We start from the raw sequence: 14,638 nt of genomic DNA, 5'->3' as shown, positions 1-14,638 counted from the left end.
TTTGAATGCAATAATAAGTAAAAATTTAGGGATTTAACAATGCTATGGACATTGTAAACACACTTCAAATGCTATTGTAGCAAAGGGTTTATAGAACAACAGAAGTTGCAAAATAAAAATTACTTAGCGCTACAAAAGAACATAATGAATCTAACAATCAATGTCAGGATATAGTTGCAGAGAAAGAAGCAAGAGTAGCTAAAGCAGAGAAAAAGGTTGGATCCTCTACGCGATTTAGCAGATACCCCAACCAGCTAAAAAAAGAAAAGCGCCAAGGAAAAATTATTAAAAGAAATAGATATAAATTAAATTAAATTAAATATTGGAAATGAAACTTGGACGTGGGAATGCAAGGCTTACACGTAGCCCACTTATCGCCTCTCCACACTCTAGGACTTGTCTCAACCTCATATAGAGACGTGTGATACGAGAGACGGTGCTACTGTTGTCGTGGAGCATAATAGATATCTTGAACCTGACCACTAATGTTCACGTGCCGCTACGCCCTACTTATTACCCACCTGCCTTCACAGAAGCTACAACTCTCACCTTGACTGATGGTGCAGTTGGATCGCCTGACAGCATTCACAAGCCTGGTAATCACACTTGCTTGAGGATACTGCTGGGTACCACTATGACCTTCTGCTGGTAGTGCTGGCCATACAATATATTTCCCCATGAACGGGCTTTCGCCCCTCTATCCCCACTGGCTTTCAGAATTCCAACTGATTCATCATTACGCTTCTCACTGCCCCAACATTTTCCCATTTTGAAGACGTTTCACACAGGCAGCTAAGGTGGATAAAAAAGCTACGATTGATCGGATTGATAGTCTACGCTTGCCGCTACAGCTTGATGGGATCAATGGCTTTTATGTTGAGCGACTGCTTGCTCACTTGCTTGCTTTTAGAAATGGAAGGCATTGGTGAAAGGTTCACAGAGATAGTGCCTATGTTATGCTAGACTCCGTTGGGTGAAGAGGCAGTAAGTAAAGGGTGAAAGCAAGGTACCGACCGATGGTTTTAAGAGAGGGTAATGAGGCTTGGGCATAAGACTCTGGGACCTGTCTTTACTGACATTGTGCTTAGGGCAGACATTATGCTTAGGGCAAACATTGTGCTCAGGGCTGCAAGAAAACTTTGCGCAATGAAGTGCAAAAACTTTGTGCACTGGCTATTAAGAAAATTGGTAAACTCCAAAACCTGACTGTGCGTCACAATTCCATTATAAAGGCTTCAACTGCTCATGTAAACTCCAAAACTGCACTGTAGTAGGGAAAATCCATTGTAAGGATGCTCACGTAAACTCCAAAACCTGACTGGAGTGTTGCCAATCCAGTGTAAGGACATTGCATTGCATTGTAGAGCTTAGGATAATGTCACCAAAATAATCTTTGAAGTTATCGTTTGTTTTAAGAATAAACGATTAGATTGCTTACATTTATGCAGTCTCTGGCACTATTTTATAATGCAGGTGAGTTAAATGCAATTATGACATTTTCTCATTGTGAATGTATGGATGCAGCCTCTGCATTCAAACAAAAGGTAGGCACATTCTAGAAATAAGGGGAGCACACCTACCTTTATACTCTCTGGAACAAGGGCTTACCAGAACAAAGGCAGAGCACAATGCAGAGCCTCGAAACCAAAGAGCAGGGCATGCGGCGAAGCCCTCAGAACCTTAGATGAATGTGAAGGTACACAGAAAATCCTTCTTGTGCCTTAATGAGCTCTGGTTTTGGTTAGTTATCATTCTCGCATAGTTGCTTTCCCATATATGTTTTCCTATTTTGCACGTTTCCCTGCCTCATATACGTCTTCCTTTCTTGTCTTACACATTTCCCTATCTTGTATAGGTGAAATAGGTGGAAGCTAGGAGGGTAAACCTTTCAATTTCTCTTAATTTATTGCCCATCTTACGCCGCCATTCTGACGAATATCCCATAGCAAAAGCCATCCCACAGCAAAAGGCAGCAACAACAAAAGCCAGCCAGCCAACAAAAGAAGTATAAAAGCCAGCAAAAGAAGTAAACCTTTCAATTTCTCTCAATTTCTTGCCAATCTTCGGTTATGTTATTCCCCAGCAACAATTAAAGCCAGCAAAAGAAGTAAACCTTTCAATTTATCTTAATTTCTCGCCCATCATCTTCCGCTGCCAGTCTCTGCAAATATCCCACAGCAAAAGCCACCTTTCAATGTATCTCAATTTCTCGCCCATCTTCCACTGCCTGTCTCTGCGAATATCCCACAACAAAAGCCAGCTAGCCAACAAAAGCACAGCAAAAGCCAGCAACAACAAAGCACAGCAAAAGCCAACAACAGCAAAAGCCAGCCAGCTAACAAAAGAAGTATAAAAACCTGCCAGCAACAGCAACATCTATTCCGTAAAGACACCACAGCAGCATGCATAACATCTGTTCCGTAGACACATTGAAGCAGGTGGCAATTTTAGAGACATTGTTGTTGGCAAATTCAAAGAAAGCCCATCAATCCCGCATAAACAATATCCAGGAGCCGGGAGCTAGCATTTCATACTACTAGATTAATGTTAGCATTAATCAATAGCTCCGAAAAATGAACGAGAAAGAACCATACAAATGCAAGATAATATATGCTTTCAGTGCCTCTACCTCGGGAAGAGGCCAAATAAGACCATAAATCACTATGGACTAAAAAACTTTGGTTATACTCGATAAAAACTTTGGTTATACTCGATAAATAGGCGGAGCAAGCAGTTGAACTAATGTTAACTACATCGTTTTCGATTACTATAGCCCCTGGCCATTTCCAGATAGCAGGGACTAATAATAGCATCGTTGCTTTTCGATGTGGGATTGAGTTGAAAGGGAAATACATGTGATTACTACATGTTCTTCTAGAACCTTCAATCAATGAGTGGGAATCCTTTACATGAATCCACGTATCCTACACCTTTTGACTTAATTGACGATGAGGATATGTTGGCTTAAGATCAACAGTCATCTGAGAGGTTAGGGTTTGTCTATAGTATAATTAACCTTTGTTTTATTGTTACCGCTCCATTTTCCTTTTTTCTCTTCGAGTTTACCTGATCATGTCACTTATTATGGCTAGGGTTTAGTTCGAAACTATAATTCATTTTCTTCTTTCTCCAGTGAATATATATACAGGTGTTCCCCATCTATTTTCTTGGGAAACTTACCGCCAAATTTCATAATGTCGCAGTTGTATCTCCAAATGTGTCACAATGAATTTTTCCACTCGTTGGTTACATATCTGAGCTTACCGTAGAGGTAGAATTGATTTAGCTAGACCTCCTATCAGTGTTTTTTTTTTTAATTTGGTTATTTTGTTCAGTGTTATGAGATTCACTAATTTTGTTAACTATATTGTTATCAGGTTCCCATTTTTTGTTGGAATCCTGGAGTAGGGTTGCAGGCTATTACAGTCAACTCTTCATGGCAGAAATGGGTAAGCACTGACTAGCCCTCCATTTGAAAAGTATCTTTACTTTACTCCTTAACTTCTAATTACATTATTCAATTGTTTCAGACTCTAGTATGTTTTAACCAAATGGGTTTTTTGTTAAATAATATTTACTTGGGTTTTGGAACTTCATTTTATGTATTTGTCACTCTATAACTATCCCCTCTCAAATAAAATGATAATATGAAGTTTCTCTTTACATTCTACATCAATTTATCTTCAATATAATTTGCCATACATTTTCAAAAGTTTTGTGACTATTCTGGTAACAAGTTCCTTAGGGTTTCAACAAACTCTTCCTCTATGCAACCCTAGGGTTATTTTTTTAAACATAGAAGAAAAATTTACCTCCCGACTTGAGGAATAATACTCTCATTTATTATGTAATTTTCCTCTCATGAGTTGTATTTATGCCATAGTTTGTTTATGGATGTAAAATCTTCCTATGAGTAATGACTAGGGTCAGTTCTATATAGTTATCCTTCTTCTTAGTTTCACATTTGTTAAATTCGTGTTACAGTTGTCTACTATGCATATAATTTCCATAATTCTTGGCAATAAAACTCTGTAGTAACCGATATTTCAACTTTTAGAATGTCTCTTCTTTATTGTACGTATATTCATGAATTTTACCATGACTAGTTAAAAATAACTTTGTCTCTATATATATTCATTTGATTAGTTAATTTGGTAGCATGACCTTTATGATATCTTGTTAAGTCATTGTTAATTTAGATGTTGTATGCTTATATTTTTCTCTCTGGTATAAATATGGATTTTTTATTTTATTTTTGTCAAATGGAATTCAAAAGTTATCATTTGTTGTATGAGGTAATGCCACTTTCCTTTGTTAAAAGAATTCATAGTTTTATATCGTTAACTGCAATTATATTCAAAATATTCATTACATCCTCTTGTAAAATGTTTCAGGTAATTATATATTCGTTACCTTGAATTTCAACAATACTTATGGACCACTGAGAGATTCAATGACACACAATCCATTTTTCTTCTAGGTTGGTAGAATAATAATCAGTTTTTCCTTCTGGGTTTCCCTAAGCAATGTGGTTGCAAACTCATAAGGGACAACTTCCATTGTCATACTATAATTTTTTTTTATGTCGCATAATAAACAATCTCTACCAGAGTAATAGCTAATTACTATTACTCTATGATATTTTCGTAAAAGGCTCCTCTATAAAGAGCCAATTTTCAGTATCAAACCTTATTTTTATTTATGGCACTACAACTTCCATTTGAAGTTATACAATACACTTCTTCTGTAAAATTGTTTAATATTTACATAAAAAATATAATATATATTGGCGTTTGTACACATATTATCTTCCAAAATTCGATGCTACTAATTTTTGCTACTACAATAGTAAAATACTAGTCGATTAGATTTTATGTTTCTTACATAATGATAGTTATATCATTCAAAAGGATATACCGGTTATATGAAATTTTTTTCCCTATGATTTTGATGATAATATTGTTTACATATATATTCTTTGTTGTATTTTCCCAAGATTTTGGAAGCAACTATCTAAATACTTCTAAAATACATAGAGAGAAAATAAAGCTTGTAAATGAAATAAGACATGTATAAATTCATTGTCCATTTGCCTATACTTTTGCTACATTACTATTGAGTTCTCTATATCAAAGTATGTGAATACATATATATATATATATATATATATATATATATATATATATATCTATATATATATATGAACTATGTTTTTCTGGTAACATAGTTCTCTTTTCCTTTGTTTTAATATAATATGTTTTCTTAGCACCTTTATTAATAAATTGAAATAACGTTCTAGATATAGATTCCTTTTTATTTTATCGTCCATAGGAACCATAGATGATTTACCTTGAATATACATTATATGATTTGTCTTAATAAATTCTTACATAAACAACATTCCCTTACGATTAACAAATTTGCACAGGAAACAAGTTCTCTAATTTTCATACAAAAACAACAAACTGCTCTTTTATTTTTCTTTCAGAAATTCAACTTCAAACCAGAACATAATACTCTTTATTTTCGCATAATAAAATAGAATAAGAAATAATGACTTGAAAATTTTCTTCTTGGAAAACTAATGATTAAGCAGTTGGATCCTCCCAACCTTGACACAATCTCCACTTGTCCACCCGAGCAACCAGGTCTGCAATTTCTTCTATAAAATTTACTTCTTCTCTTCATTCTCTCTATTTATTCTCTTATGAATTATGAGATAAAAGCCAAAAAATTCAGAGATTTTTATCCATCTACCACTTTTAGGTGGTTATTAATTTCCTCCACCTCATCAATATGTGGTAGGTGGTTAACTTCTCATTTATGAGCTCTTGTTTCCCACTTTTGGAGACAACCTCTTGTCTTCTAAGAAACAATAAATTGGCCAATACATGATTTTCAAAATTAAGTCTAATCACCCGGATTAGATGCCTAGGGCTTGCTAATGGATAATTGATTTCTAAAAAATTAATTGCAGCCTTTTTCTTCTTTCAACCATCTTTCCTTCAATCATTAATTTGCCTTTTTTTCTTATATTCATAAAATAAAACATAATGCATTTTTTAAACAATAGCTATACATCAGCTATTATTAGTAAATTACTGATAATTAAGTATTTTTTTGTCACTTAAATTTAACATACTAAAACCAAACTTAAACATATATACATGTAATTACAAAAAAGTATTTTCAAGTTGAGGGATATCACATCCTCCCCCACTTAAATTTGACACTGTCCCAGTGTCCCAATCAGTACTTTCCTATGGAAACCATTTCAAAGTTTAAACCATATAAGGATATGCTCCTTTGAAAGAATCTTCTAATTCTCAGGTTGCTTCTTCTGGAATGAAATGTTTCCATTGAACCTTTAACTGTACCACTTCTTTATTCTGGACGGTAACAATTCTCCGGTCTAGAATACGCAGTAGTTCTGCTAGGAATTATCCCTCTAGTTCCACCTATACAACATGCCATTTGATTACATGAGAAGGATCATGCACATATTCCTTTAATAATGAAACATGAAATACATTATGAATATTAATGTTGGCTAGTAGGGCTAGTTGGTAAGCAACAAACCGAATTCTGGCTAGCACTTCATAATATCTAGGAGGTAAATTAGCACAATTTCCAATCTTAAGTATACTTTTCTTAGGTTTGAATTTCAGGTATACATGATCTCCCACATTAAATTCTTTCTCAGTTTTCTTCAAATCTGCATAACTCTTCTAAATATCTTGGGTTGTTTTCAAATTCCATTTGATTTGTTTGACTACCTTATCCATTTCCTTTAACATATCGAGTCCTAGTATCAGTGTTTCTTCAAGGTGATACCAACTTAATGGAACCTTATATCTTCTCCCATACATAACTTCAAATGGAACCATTTTCAAAGAAGTCTGATATCCATTGTTGTAGGCAAATTCAACTAGAGGTAGGTAGTCTTCCCATTTTGCTTGTTTGTCTTTCACATACATCCTTAACATATCCTCCAATATCATATTGGTCCTTTCTGTTTGATCATCAGTTTGAGGATTGTAGGATGTGCTAAAGTTTAACCTTGTCCCCATGTTTTCAAATAATCCCTTCCAGAATTTGGAAGTAAACTTGGCATATTTCTTTGAAATTACAACCTTAGGTACCCCATGAAGTCTGAAAATATCCCTCATAAAGATTTTTGCAATATTTATAGCCTTAAAGGTGGATTTGACTGGAATAAAATGTGTTGCCTTGTTGATTTTGTCAACCACAACCATGATAGCATCATGTTGTTTTCTACTTCTTGGTAGCCTAGTAATAAAATCCATTGAAATAGTCTCCCATTCCATTCAGGAATGGGAAATGGTTGTAATAAACTGGTAGAACGTTGATGAGATGCCTTAACTTGTTGGCATCTAAGACAACTTGCCACATACTCAACTATTTCATTTTTCATGTTTGGCCAATAAAAATATTTCTTCGATATTGTAATTATATTTTTATAACCAAGGTGGCCAGCTATTGGGATTTTATGTAGCTCATCAAAGACACAAATTTTCATATTTACCTCATTTGGTATGTAATTTCTACCTCTGAACAACAACAATTATTTCCTGTTAATTGAAAAATCGAATTCTTTTCTCCCAAAATTTTATTTTTCTACATTGTTTCTTTAATTTTCACATATTTTGGATCAAAATTTGTTGTTGTTTTAACTTTTTCAACTAAATTTGCTAACCAATTGATTGTTGTTGTGTTGTTGATTTGGTGAATCTTTGTGCTTATTGCATCAACTATCCTATTTTCTTTCCCTTTGATGTGTGAAATTTCGAAGTCATACTCACTTGTAAATGCTAACCATCTTGCTTGTCTAGCATTTACATTGGGTTGATCAAATAGGTATTGAGGGCTCACATTATCTGTCCTTAACTAAAATTTATTCCCTATCAAATAGTGTCTCCACATTTTAAATGCATAAATTATTGTTGATAACTCCAGATCATGTGCAACATAATTCTTTCATGCACTTTTAATTTTCTAGATTCATAGTAGATAACACGACCATCTTGCATTAAAACTCCTCCCAATCCTTCCTTGCTTGCATCTGTGCACACCATGAATTCCTTATCAGGATCATCTAGTTTTAAAATAGGAATTGTTGTTAATAATTGTTTAAGCTTGTGAAATCTAGCTTGACACTTAGGACCCCACTCACACTTGATTCCCTTCTTTTGCAGATTGGTAATTAGATAAGAAATCCTAAAGAATCCTTCTATAAATATCCTATAATAGCCTATGATCCCGATAAAAGATCTAACCTCTTCCACATTCTTGGGTGTTGGCCACTCCAAAATTGCTTTTACCTTTTCAGGGTCTACAACAATGCCCTCTTATGATATTACGTGTCCCAAATAATGTATTTTCTTTTGGTAGAATGAACATTTTATAAATTTAGCATAAAGTTCATTATCTCTTAAAGTTTGGAGGACTATCTTCAGATCTTGATCATGTTCTTCCTTACTTCTTGAATATACTAGAATATCATCTATGAATACAATAAAAAACTTATCTAAGAGTTGCCTTAACACATTGTTCATGAGACACATAAATGTCGCAGTGTCATTGGTTAACCCAAATGGAAGCACTACAAACTCATAATGTCCATAATGGGTACGGAATTTTGTCTTGTGTATGTTAGTGTCAGTCTTTATGGCCTTCCTCCAGTGATCAAATATGCTCTTACAAAGTGGTCTCAGAGTGTCAAGGTCAAATTTTGTCATTTCACTGAGTCTTCAAGCAAAATTTGGTCACTAGGTATTAGGCCTAGGGTTTGCTTTCACTCCTTTCAAAGTTGCCCAAATGTCAGCCTATGTCACTATTCAGCTGAGCCTATCATCATTCAGAGGGTTGTCATCATCATCTCAGGTTCCATTGGGTCATTTTACACCTTGTTCATGCGTCAGTTGCGCCTAGGCAAGCTTCATTTCCCTCTCCTAGGGTTTTGAAGGCAATTTCTCTTGAATGGTCAAATCATCAACAAAACTTGTATCCAGATGTTCATAAACCTTCCACTATCCTTAAAGTACCTTATCAAATGCTTCCCATCATTGAGATCCCCAAAATTCCTCATTTTCGCGCAAACCCTAGTTTCTTGCTACAACCTGGCAATTTCTAGATTGGGCCTGTGTTTTGCCCTTTTGGACCCCTTCCCCTCACTCAATTTCTGAGATTCCACTTTCCCCTACTTCCTAACATCCCTCCCTACTTCCCAAAATTTCCTCAAGAATTTAGAAGCTCCCTATCCACTTCATTTCGCTTCATTTCGACAAATCTCTTGTTCCGCACATCAGGGTAGGTTTTACTCAAATGATGTTTCTGAGCAATCAAAGATGAATTTGGGAAAAATGAGAGAGATTTTTGTCCAAAACAAGCCAAGGAAGAAAATCCTCCTTCACTTTTTACACGAGTGTCATGGTTTTAGAGAAATGTCAAAAATACAATTGCCTCGGGAGAATTGATGCACCTGTGAAGTGACCTTCGGAAAATCAAGTTTTCTCCTAGCTTGGTTGGCCAAATGACTTTCTTGATGAGTCCAATGATAACTAGACAGAAAGATATTTCCAATGAGCTATCATGAACTCAATTTGGAGTTGAGGAAGGCATTCAAAAGTTGACTGCAACAGCACTCTGCCTTGAGGCAGCCTGGCACATTTTGACCAGTCTTGGGAGATTTGATTTTTGATAGGGCAAATGAACTCCAAATGGAAAAATTCCAGTTGGGTTGGAAAGTAGACTCAAATACCTTTCTAAAGAGCTATCCCACACCCAATTTGGACACAGGAAGACCTCCAAAAGTCTCCTGCAAAAAATGATATGTACAGGTTATATGCACCGCGCCATCTCCCTGTGCGTCGCGCCTTCTCCCTGTGTTGCGCGGCGCTTAGGATTGGGAGCTCCAAATCACAAATGGCTTGCAGTTTTGGATTTTTCATGAGAAATCATGAATTTTGGTACTTGGACAAGAAATTTGGGTAAGTTTTGGGTCCCCAAAAGGTAAAAAAAACATGCAAAAAATGACCTCACTACCCCTATTTTGACACACAGGAAGCAGTCTTGGGAGAATGCACTTTTGGAGGGGAAAATGGACACCAAATTGGAAAATTCACTTGGGTTGGAAAGTAGATAGGCAGGGCTTTCCAACAAGCCAACCTGAGCTCAATTTGGACTCCTGAAGGTACCTTAAAATCAGCAGCAAAGTAGCGCGACGCATATAGATTTTTTGCCTTATTTTTCATCTTTCAGCTCAGAAACTCGGCTAGTTTGACCAGTTTTGATTTGTGATGTAATTTTTCACTTTTCTTGATGTAATTAATTGAAAATGATGTAATTTTGACACCTAGTTACTTGTTCTAGAAGATTCATTCACCAAAGAGTGAAAATTTAATGAATGAATCAGTTTCCTACCTTATAAAGGCAAGTTGTTTTGACTGCCTAGATTGTAGTGCTTTGTTTAGAATTGGTTGAAACAGCTCCTAGAATGATGAGCTCAACCCCTAGAGGCAAGTGAAGAGGTTGGCTTGCCTATATTATGTAATTTCTAAGTCATTTTTAGGGTTGGACTCTTGGGAAAAGCTTGAGACTCTATTGTACATTCACTTCTGCATTTTTGGCAAAGGAAAGACCAGGGTTTTGCAGCACTATTTGGGATCCTTGTGGCTTTATGTGTTGATGGTGTGCTTATTTCAGTAATTGTAAGTTGCTATGTGTATCATTTTCCTTCTCTCATATTCTACAATTGAACAAATGAAGTGTTAAGGTAGAATCCATAGATTGTTATGCTCTGCCTTTAAATTTGTTTGATTTTCCATGTTTTCATCTATTTAAGGAGAATCCTTGAAAGCTTCTTGCTCTCCTTAGCTCCTCACCAGTCAGATCTACCCATTCATTCTCTTTAAAAGCATCAAGACGATCGCCTATCTTGCCCCAAGTAGACCTCTGCAAAAACTGTGTCTCATCCCCGCACCCAAAATTGCCTTTTCCTTTGATTCAACAAAAACCTCAAAAATCAACTTCAAACTCCTTGTACTTCATACCTAGCCTAAGATCAGTTAAAAATTTAGTCATCTCGAGCCTCATTGACTACCTTTTTCCGAGATTGACCCGGAGAGAGCCCTCTCCTGTCCTCGTAGGGCTAGCTATGAGGCTAAGCGTGGTTTGATGTGGACCTAGAACCTTGTCTTTTCAGCCTGAGACAAATCTAGGCTCTAACATAGTGGCAACCATACTGGGGAAGAAAATGGTTTTTTTGTTAATGTCATTTGTTTTATAAGCTATAGACGGAGCCTGAAGTTTAGCCAGGTAGCCTTCGAAACGCTTTTGCTTTGCATTAGCGGAAGTAGATAAATGCTGCTTCAGTCAATCTCCGGTCTAGCTTGTAAACGTGACATCTAACTTGTTAACTGCCCCAGTACATGTATCAAGTTCAGATCTGATTGTTGATGGTGGACAATGGTCGGGCATAAGAAGGCTGAAATCATTCACCTGGCGACTTCATTCACTAAAAAATCCAGAGATCAATGCTTCATGGTGACTTCACTGCAGGAAGATTAGTAGCTTTGAGCTTTTCAAGATGGATCAGGTTGCAAGAAGATACGCTCCCATGAGCCGAGATCACATTCCAGGTTTTCCAAATAAAATGCCCAAGGTAGTTGGTCAAATCATTTGCCTATGTTCAGAAATGTGGATGGTAATGACGCTGCTCTTCATCTGGTGAAATTTCACATTCATGTGCATAAATTAAATATCGACTTTCCTGAAGACTATTTGATGAAGATGTTTATGGCTACTCTGGAAAATGAAGCCCGGTCTTGGTATGAAATTTTTCCATCTGTTTCTATTTACTGTTTAAAGGATTTTCATACCATGTTCTTTGAAAAGTATAAAGAATCTTATCCATCCTTGATTTTAGTTCAGAACTGTTATAGCCATGTTCATAGTTTTATTGAAAATCTTGAGAATTTTTATGGGGATAATGAATTGATGGATGGAGAAATCATGGAGACTCTGTATGAGAATCCATTTCAGCAACATGAAGAGAACCTAGAGGATTCCCATCAAGATGCTCAAGAAACTTTGCAGCAGGATCAAGATCTTGGTACAATGGAAAATAATGAAAGTGAAGGTTTTGTTTTAGATCTAGATTCAGATAGTGACGATCAAGAATACCTTGTGTTGAATCCCATGAAGGAGAGCTCTGTCGTTGAGATCGTTCTTAGTTCATTAGAACACAGCCTTCATGAGGAGGTAACCCAATCAGTTCATGAAAAACAGAATGAGATCTTTGTTCGAGTAAGTGATAAGTCTTCTTTCAATAATTCAGTGATAAAAGATAATTTGATTGCCATGTCATATGAAGACAATTACACTTTGAGCAAAAGAAGACAAAAAGCATTATCTCCTTTGTCTGAAGATGGGATAGATCAACTCTTGAAAGGTCATGTTACAGCCCAAGCTAAAACAGATTTGCAGTGCACACATGGTCAAGAAAGTGTTGGCGAAACTTCTTCCTCTTTTGAAAATGATGACAGTCTTGTGATTAGTTTTATAGATCAACAAACAGATAATATTTTCTTTCACAAAGATGATAAGGCTGTCATGTTTGATAATCTTGAAGATTGTTTTTTGTTTACGAATAACCTAGACTATGAAGTTGAGGAATATGGGTTTGAGAGAGACAATATGCTAGGATTTCTCATGGTCAAGGAACCTACAGCTAACACTCAGATGGCAGAAGCACATACCTCTCTGTGCATTCCTATCCTTCGCAAATCAATTGTTCTTTCAGATCAAAATGGAGGGAGTACTTGTATTTTTGCAGCTGGATCTCAAGATAAGCCAGTGCTTCATGATTTTCAAGATCCCTGCGGCATTCTTCTACAAGCATTAGAAAAGATAAATATTGCCTGGTTCATTATCATAAGCTTTGGTTTCAGTGGTTATTTTGAGTTGCCTACAGGTTCATCATTCTGCCTGCTCGAGAAAAGTGAGAGTAGAAATTTGGTATGTAGCCATCTGCTGGATTGGTTAAATTGGAAAGCTCATTACACATGATTGTACATATTTCATTAGTATGCAGGTAGTTGTCATCATGATTTGAAATCTTGATGGACTGCTGCCCTTCAATAAGCTTTGTAAGTTCTTGTTTTAGTTAAGTCAGTCATGAGTCATTTGTGAGTCAGTTTTCAGTCATGTTGGTTTCATAATTGTGTCGGCTTGAATCAAGTTTCGGTCAATAAATGAGTCAAAGTCTTGTATCGTTTGCCGAAATAATGGACTCCATAGCCCAATAGACGAAGGCACTGTCTAGCTCTCCCAAATATCTGTTGTTCTTGGCACCTCCAAGGAGCTACCATCCCCATTGGAGCCAATGTTAGTGTCAGACTTTCTGGCCTTCCTCCAGTGCTCAAATATGCTCTTACAAAGTGGTCTCAGAGTGTCAAGGTCAAATTTTGTCATTTCAGTGAGTCTTCAAGCAAAATTTGGTCACTAGGTATTAGGTCTAGGGTTTGCTTTCACTCCTTTCAAAGTTGCCCAAATGTCAGTCTATGTCACTATTCAGCTGAGCCTATCATCATTCAGAGGGTTGTCATCATCATGTCAGGTTCCATTGGGTCATTTTACACCTTGTTCATGCGTCAGTTGCGCCTATGCAAGCTTCATTTCCCTCTCCTAGGGTTTTGAAGGCAATTTCTCTTGAATGGTCAAATCATCAAAAAACTTGTATCCAGATGTTCATACACCTTCCCCTATCCTTAAAGTACCTTACCAAATGCTTCCCATCATTGAGATCCCCCAAATTCCTCATTTTGGCGCAAACCCTAGTTTCTTGCTACAACCTGGCAATTTTCTAGGTTGGGCCTGTGTTTTGCCCTTTTGGACCCCTTCCCCTCACTCAATTTCTGAGATTCCACTTTCCCCTACTTCCTAAAATCCCTACCTACTTCCCAAAATTTCCTTAAGAATTTAGAAGCTCCCTATCCACTTCATTTCGCTTCATTTCGACAAATCTCTTGTTCCGCACATCGGGGTAGTTTTTACTCAAATGATGTTTTTGAGCAATGAAAGATGAATTTTGGAAACCTGAGAGAGGTTTTTGTCCAAACCAGTCCAAGAAAGAAAAACCTCCTTCACCTTTTACACAGGTGTCATCGTTTTAGAGAAATTTCAAAAATACAATTGCCTCGGGAGAATTGATGCACCTCTGAAGTGACCTTCGGAAAATCAAGTTTTCTCCTAGATTGGTTGGCAAAATGACTTTCTTGATGAATCCAATAATAACTAGACAGAAATATCTTTCCAATGAGCTATCATGAGCTCAATTTGGAGTTGAGGAAGGCATTCAAATGTTGATTGCAACAGCACTCTGCCTTGAGGCAGCCTCATTTGGCACATTTTGACCAGTCTTGAGAGATTTGATTTTTGACAATAAAAATAAACTCCAAATTGAAAAATTCTAGTTGGGTTGGAAATTAGACTCAAAGACCTTTCTAAAGAGATATCCTGCATGCAATTTGGACACCGGGAAGGCCTCCAAAAGTCTCCTGCAAAAAACGCTATGTACAGGCTATATGCGTCGCGCCATCTCCCTGTGCGCCGCGCC

General features: G+C 36.5%; 1 long non-coding RNA gene across 1 annotated transcript; it reads left to right on the top strand.

The window, feature by feature from the left end:
* The first annotated feature begins 535 nt into the window (after positions 1–535).
* Positions 536–4,565, top strand: LOC149248818 (uncharacterized). The gene is made up of 4 exons (XR_016265778.1): positions 536–1,188; positions 1,525–1,696; positions 3,378–3,449; positions 4,395–4,565. It is a non-coding gene; the product is annotated as an uncharacterized LOC149248818 (long non-coding RNA).
* Positions 4,566–14,638: the final 10,073 nt, after the last annotated feature.

This window comes from Pinus tabuliformis, chromosome 7 (genome assembly GCF_031772625.1).
Source record: "Pinus tabuliformis cultivar Carrire ecotype Pingquan chromosome 7, CPIR1, whole genome shotgun sequence".
Lineage (NCBI taxonomy): Eukaryota > Viridiplantae > Streptophyta > Pinopsida > Pinales > Pinaceae > Pinus > Pinus tabuliformis.
This window is presented reverse-complemented; position numbering and strand designations above follow the sequence as displayed.